At 43.4% G+C, this 6,300-nt stretch overlaps 1 non-coding gene across 1 annotated transcript; it reads left to right on the top strand.

The window, feature by feature from the left end:
* The first annotated feature begins 4,580 nt into the window (after positions 1–4,580).
* On the top strand, positions 4,581–4,655 carry Trnat-ugu (transfer RNA threonine (anticodon UGU)). Its single transcript has one exon. It is a non-coding gene; the product is annotated as a tRNA-Thr (tRNA).
* The last annotated feature ends 1,645 nt before the right edge of the window (positions 4,656–6,300 follow it).

Genomic DNA, 6,300 nt, shown 5'->3' with positions numbered 1-6,300 from the left:
GATTTCACTAACTCAGTAGCTTAGGAATCTGTGTATTCCAGTCTCCTTCCTCATGAAAATTTTACTAAGAGGCTAATCTGCAATTGACACCCACACACACAGGACGCACCACGAAAGAATTACCGAATGAGGCGGGAACCGGCAGATGTGATATACATGTACAGACAAACCAATGATTACGACTTCAGAAAAATTTGAAAATTTATTCAGGTCAAAGAGCTTCACAAATTGAACAACTCCATAACGCGTTGGTCCACCTCTGACCCTTATGCAAGCATTCATTCAACTTGGCACTGATAGATAGAGCTGTTGCATGCCCTCGTGAAGGATATTGTGCCAAATTCTGTCCAATTGCAACGCTAGACCGTCGAAATCCCGTTTTCAATTGAGGAGAAGTCAGGCGACCTTACTGACCAAGGAAGGGTTTGGCAAGCCCGAATGCTGGTGGGCATTTTCTTCTTCAAACGTAAGCACAGGATGGCTTGCCACGAAGGCAACAAAACTGAGCATAGAATATCGTCAACGTACGGCTTTGCTGTAAGAAAGATGACAACCGCAGGGGTACTGCTATGAAATGAAATGGCACCCCAGACTATCACTGCTGGATGTCGGGCCGTATGTGACAGTGAGGTTGGGATCCCACCGCTGTCTGGGGCGTCGCCGGACACGTCTTCGGCCTGGAATCTGATTGTCTTCAGTGAAGAGTACTGAGGATGAGCGAAGACGCGTCTGGCGACGCCCAAGAGAGCCGTGGTACACCAACCTTACTCTCGCCCACCGTACGTCCCGACAAGAGGCAGTGATCGTCTGATGTGCCATTTGATTTCATACCGGGACCCCTTTGACTGTCATCTGCGCCACCCTTACAGCACAGTGATACGTTGATGATATTCTACATCCCGTTTTGGTCCTTCGTGACAAACCATCCCGTGCTTACATTTCAGCAAGATAATGCTCGCCCGCACACGGCGAGAGTTTCTACTGCTTGTCTTCGTGCTTGACAGACCCTACCTTGGCCAGCAAGGTCGTCGGATGTCTTCCCAGTGGAGAACATCTGTACGATTATGTGCACGGCCCTCCAATGACTTTGACCATCTAACGCTCCAATGGACAGACTTTGGCACGATATTGTTCAGCAGGACATCCAACAATTCTGTCGATCAATGCTTGATATAAGGACCAGAGGGATACCAACGCTTTACTTACTTGCTCAACTTCGAAGTTCTTTCTCTTGAGTAGCCGGCCCCTGTCGCTGAGCGGTTCTAGGCACTTCAGTCCGGAACCGCTCTGCTGCTACGGTCCCAGTTTCGAATCCTGCCTCGGGCATGGATGTGTGTGACGTCCTTAGGTTAGTTAAGTTTATGTAGTTCTAAGTCTAGGGGACTGATGACCTCAGATGTTAAGTCCCATAGTGCTTAAAGCCATTTGAATCATTTCTTTTGAGTAATCATCCAATTTGAAACTGTAATCATGTTTTTGTCTGTAGATGTACATTATATCTACTGACTTCCGTCCCATGCGGATTATTCCTTCGTGGTGCGTCGTTTCCTTTTTAAGTGTATTAGAAAGCTCGAAATAACATCAATAGCTCCAAAAGAAATTCACCCGTGGATTATTCTAAATCTCTAATTGGAGGGACGTATTATTAGTAAGTGAATACCTCTTTCTTTATCAGAATTCTCTCTCGGGTGCATACGTACGTGTCCTTGTATGTGGCGAGCCTAAGGTGTGTGTTACGAACTGGCAAGCTGTAGCCTGCTGAAACGCTACAAGTATTGTCAAGCCAAAAGTAAGTGATAAGAAAAGTGAGTACCTCATTATTTTTTTTCCGCCGTAGATTGCGCTGTGGAGAAGTGAGCCGCTGGCCGCTAAACGGCGAGAGTCTTCACGCTGGCTGCTGTGACCACGCAGGAATGCAGATTTTGGGTCGCAAAAGAATGTTTCATTTAGGTGCGGAGTGGAAGCCCGGGCGAAGCCAGCCATTGGGAAGAAGCCGGCACGCCCCGCTTTATAACTCAGGCGGACGGCGTGCTTGGGCGCACTGTAGCGAAGTATTGTGAGGTTCACCACGGTTCGTAAGTGGAAAGGGGAGGGGGCAGAGGGGGAGAGAGAGGGGGAGGGGGTGAGAGAGAGGGGGGAGGGAGGGGGGGGAGAAGCAATCCTGGGCGGACAGTGCTCCAAGTTGTGGGTAAAGAAACCGTCACTATTCTTATGTATGTTTCGCGAAAAGCCTTCGATCACTACCTGGACCTGTGCTATTCAAGATGTCCGCCTGGAAGGCCGTCAATTTATTTCGTGTTTACTGGCAAAGAAGACAGTCGTCGGAATTTCCATTTCCGTTTCCAACTTCTGCGGCCTTTTAGATATTGCCCAGCCTGCGTATGCAGTTATAAACTCGAAGCTGAACTACCGTGTGTTACAGTTAGCACTAGTTGCGATTTGTTGCGATTTCAATCAGTTTTTACTGTACTGTGACTCTGTTATATAGTTCATAAAGTTTTTAAGTTTGTCGAGTGAATGTAAAATGCGAGACTTTCTGAGAACAACAACGACAACGGTGATGAAGATAGAAAAAGCAAGTATAGAAAACACGACAAGAGCTACTTAGATTTTGGTCTCACGTGCACTGCTCTGGACAACGAAGAGCGTCAACGATTTGTTGTGTGTTTGAAAGTAACCAGGAGAATATTTTTCTAGGAAGCTGAGTCTAATGAAAGAACAAAAGTTATCATTTTCTAAGCATGCGGAAATCTTGGAAAAGCACTTCTAGAGTACTACAATGTAACTTATCGGGCAAAAAAATTTAAGAAATCCCGTAAACTGCAGAACAACTAGTTCTACCGTGTGCTACTGACATGGTGTCCCTTGTGTTTGGAGAGCCTATGGAAAAACTGCTTTCGCCCGTTCCTTTGGGTGACACTAGAATGTCGTCGAATCTTAGGAAAGAATCTTCATGTACAATTTATAGAAAAAATTAGAGGGCTGGAGTTTGGTTTGCAACTTCATGTGGATGTGATAGCAATAGAGATGCGCTTTTAATTTGTTATGTGTGATTTGTTATGAAAAGAGAGACCAAATGATGGAAGACCTTTTTTTTGTAAGCAAATAAATGCAGTATCGACAGGCAAAGTTTTGTTCGAAATAGTGGACAGCTTCATGAGAGACAACCAAATTAACTGAGCTGTGCGATCCCTGTCGGGGCGTTACAGTGACCTAAAAGCACTTATCCGCGCAAATCTGGTATTGTGTGTACCCCTCGCATTTTCGATAGATAAGCGCTTGATGTGCAACATCTGAATGTTGATCTGACTCACGTACTGCAAACTGTTATAAATGTGGTGAACCTTAGTAAAACTCGTCCTCAAAAATCTATGTTTTTTAAACAAATGTGTCAATATGGAGGAGGAACATACACCTCTCTTATTTTATAACAGCACACAATGGCTTTCCAGGAGAAATGTACTATCGCGCATGTTTCACCTTAGGCGAGAAGTCCGTCCTTTCTACACACTCACTTTCTATTAATGGTCGCATACTTTTGTGGTATATTTGAGAAGTTAGACTCACTGAATAAGTCTTTACAAGGACGTGAAACTCATTTCATTCAGATTATTCACTATATTTCAGGCAAGAGAAAAGCTGTTTCTCTGAAACAGAAAAGTAAACGACGGAGGAAAAATGGTCTACTTGCCGTTTTTGCAGCATTTTATAAACGATAATGGGATAGATCTTACAGCAGGTATTTTTTCTACAGTTGAAGGACATTTATCTGAACTTCATGTTAATTTTGAAAACTGCGGTAGGCTTCATTGGGTTCAATATCCCTTCGGTAATGGTTTACCTGGTTGGTTGTTTTGGGTGAGGGGACCAAACAGCAAGGTCCCACCCCGGCTTTTGCCTGAAGCTATTTATGACAATCACGGCAAACCTAAACAAGTACGGTCGGACGCAGGTTTGCACCTTCGTTGTCCCGAATGCGATTCCAGTGTGATAACCACTGCGCCACCACGCTCGGTGATTCACCTACTGATTTCATTACTGTAGAATAGCAGCAGTTGATATAACTGATATAGATTCTTCAAAAAACATGAACTTCTCATCACTGATATTGTCAACAGTTTAGTACACACTCAGAAAAGATTTTCCAAGCTTGAAAATAAAGCCTGAAGGCATTAACCTCGTATTTTTGCGAAAGTTAGTTTTCAGTAGTTGCTGTCTTTAAAACCAAGAGTTTGTGTGGAGAAGGAAATGAGGATGTCAAGATTTGACAAGTTGTGTAACAAGAAACAATCTCAAATGTCGGAGTAGTATGCAAGTGAGTAGTATTTTGTTTTAATTTTTTCCTATGAATTATTTCAGTTGTTACAAGATACCGTACAGGGGAGTCACGAAAACATCATAGTTGGTCAGGGGAACTACGAACTCAAAAACCTTGACAACTGTAGATGTGTAAAATGGTATCTGTTCTTTCGGACATGGGCAGGTGCACTATGAATGCAGTGTGTGGACATTACGTTGGGAATGTGGGTCTCACGGGGAGCGTGCAAGAGATAAGTCCCTGCAGTCGCACTATCCTCTGTGCCCTCGGTGGCTCAGATGGACAGAGCATCTGCCATGTAAGCAGGAGATCCCGGGTTCGAGTCCCGGTCGGGGCACACATTTTCAACATGTCCCCGTTGATGTATATCAATGCCTCTCAACAGCGTAGGGTCTCGATTTGATTATCACTATAGATATGGATTATCAATCAAAATTAAAACCATATTCTGAGCGTATTATGCCAGCAGAATTTCGATTAGTTGGTTTTCGTGAACCTTGACGTGCATAACGACCACTCGGTAATTCGGCGAGTGTTCTTGGCCATATTCTGTCCTTGCACTTGTATTCTCTTACGTCTATTATCATCTTTAACGAGTTTTTATTTGCGAGGCTAGCACTTTCAGTAACAACTCGTCACGCAGTATGTGCCTCTATTATCTGGACACGCGTGATGGTTGCATTATGATTGGAATCCCATTGTTTTTGTTATTATTGTCATCGATTCAGTGCAGACTTCATCAAAACAGTTATTACAGATGTTGCACAAGCTCGAAAGTTTCGCAGTTAATGTTCAGAGGTTCTACATTTTCACTCAAAATTATACAGGACAAAATCGATTCATTACCGCAGTTATTTAAAACTGGAAGATAGATGCTGTTCGCTTATGTTGTCATCTGTTGTAAACGGTTCCAGCTTTAACTTCCTGGTTGGTTAATTGTCGTCACTTTTGTCTAGAATGTTATTTATAATAACAGCTAACTCCAAGTGAAAACAAGCTTTTGTAATTGATTGAAAAACGTTATTTTCCCACTTTCTGTTTCTCCTGTTCCTCTTGCAAACAGGACAGTTCCGAAGTAGGTGCTGCATATCCCGATATTTTTCATTTCCTGTAACCTTTGTGGTTTACTGTTCCTCCTATTTTCAAGGGTGCTACTACACGTAGACGTCTTTGTATTGAAACGTCCCCTTAGAAAAATTTGTGAATTACTGTGCTGGTAAACCCCTTACGTTATTTGATTTTCAAACAGCTGAGCAAAACTGACCGTACTCAGACATTACTCTCTTTACTTATTCTGATCAACACAAAACTGACACACAATATTTTTAGCGCAACGCAATCTGACTTTTAATAATCCCTACAAAAGAATGGCCCTGACTAACAATAACCTATACCTTTCATGAATCACTTACCTCACAAAAATCTTCGTTACTCAAACTACTGCAATACAAAATGGTTCAAATGGCTCTGAGCACTATGGGACTCAACATCTTAGGTCATAAGTCCCCTAGAACTTAGAACTACTTAAACCTAACTAACCTAAGGACATCACACACACCCATGCCCGAGGCAGGATTCGAACCTGCGACCGTAGCAGTCCCGCGGTTCCGGACTGCAGCGCCAGAACCGCTAGACCACCGCGGCCGGCTACTGCAATACATCGTGCGCCAATACTGCCAGCTGAATAAAAGATTCTAACTACTGAAGGCACTAACTACTGATAGGCATAGTCAGCAAATAAAAGATTTTGATAAAGAACAAACAATCTATTTACCTTAACAGTGTTCAAAAAGTCATAATATATCAGTTCATGACATCCAGTCTTTCAAATTTACTGTCTCTGATGGACACACGTCCATATCATCCGCTCTCAAAACTCCGCCATATCTCTCCCCGCATGCACAACTGCTGGCGGCTCACCTCCAACAACACAACGCTACGCGCTGTTCACATCCAACTGCCCAACACTACAATAGCGACTA

Source organism: Schistocerca nitens, chromosome 6 (genome assembly GCF_023898315.1).
Source record: "Schistocerca nitens isolate TAMUIC-IGC-003100 chromosome 6, iqSchNite1.1, whole genome shotgun sequence".
NCBI classification, from domain to species: Eukaryota; Metazoa; Arthropoda; class Insecta; order Orthoptera; family Acrididae; genus Schistocerca; species Schistocerca nitens.
The sequence above is the reverse complement of the archived record's forward strand: the minus strand, read 5'-3'. Positions and strand labels throughout refer to the sequence as shown.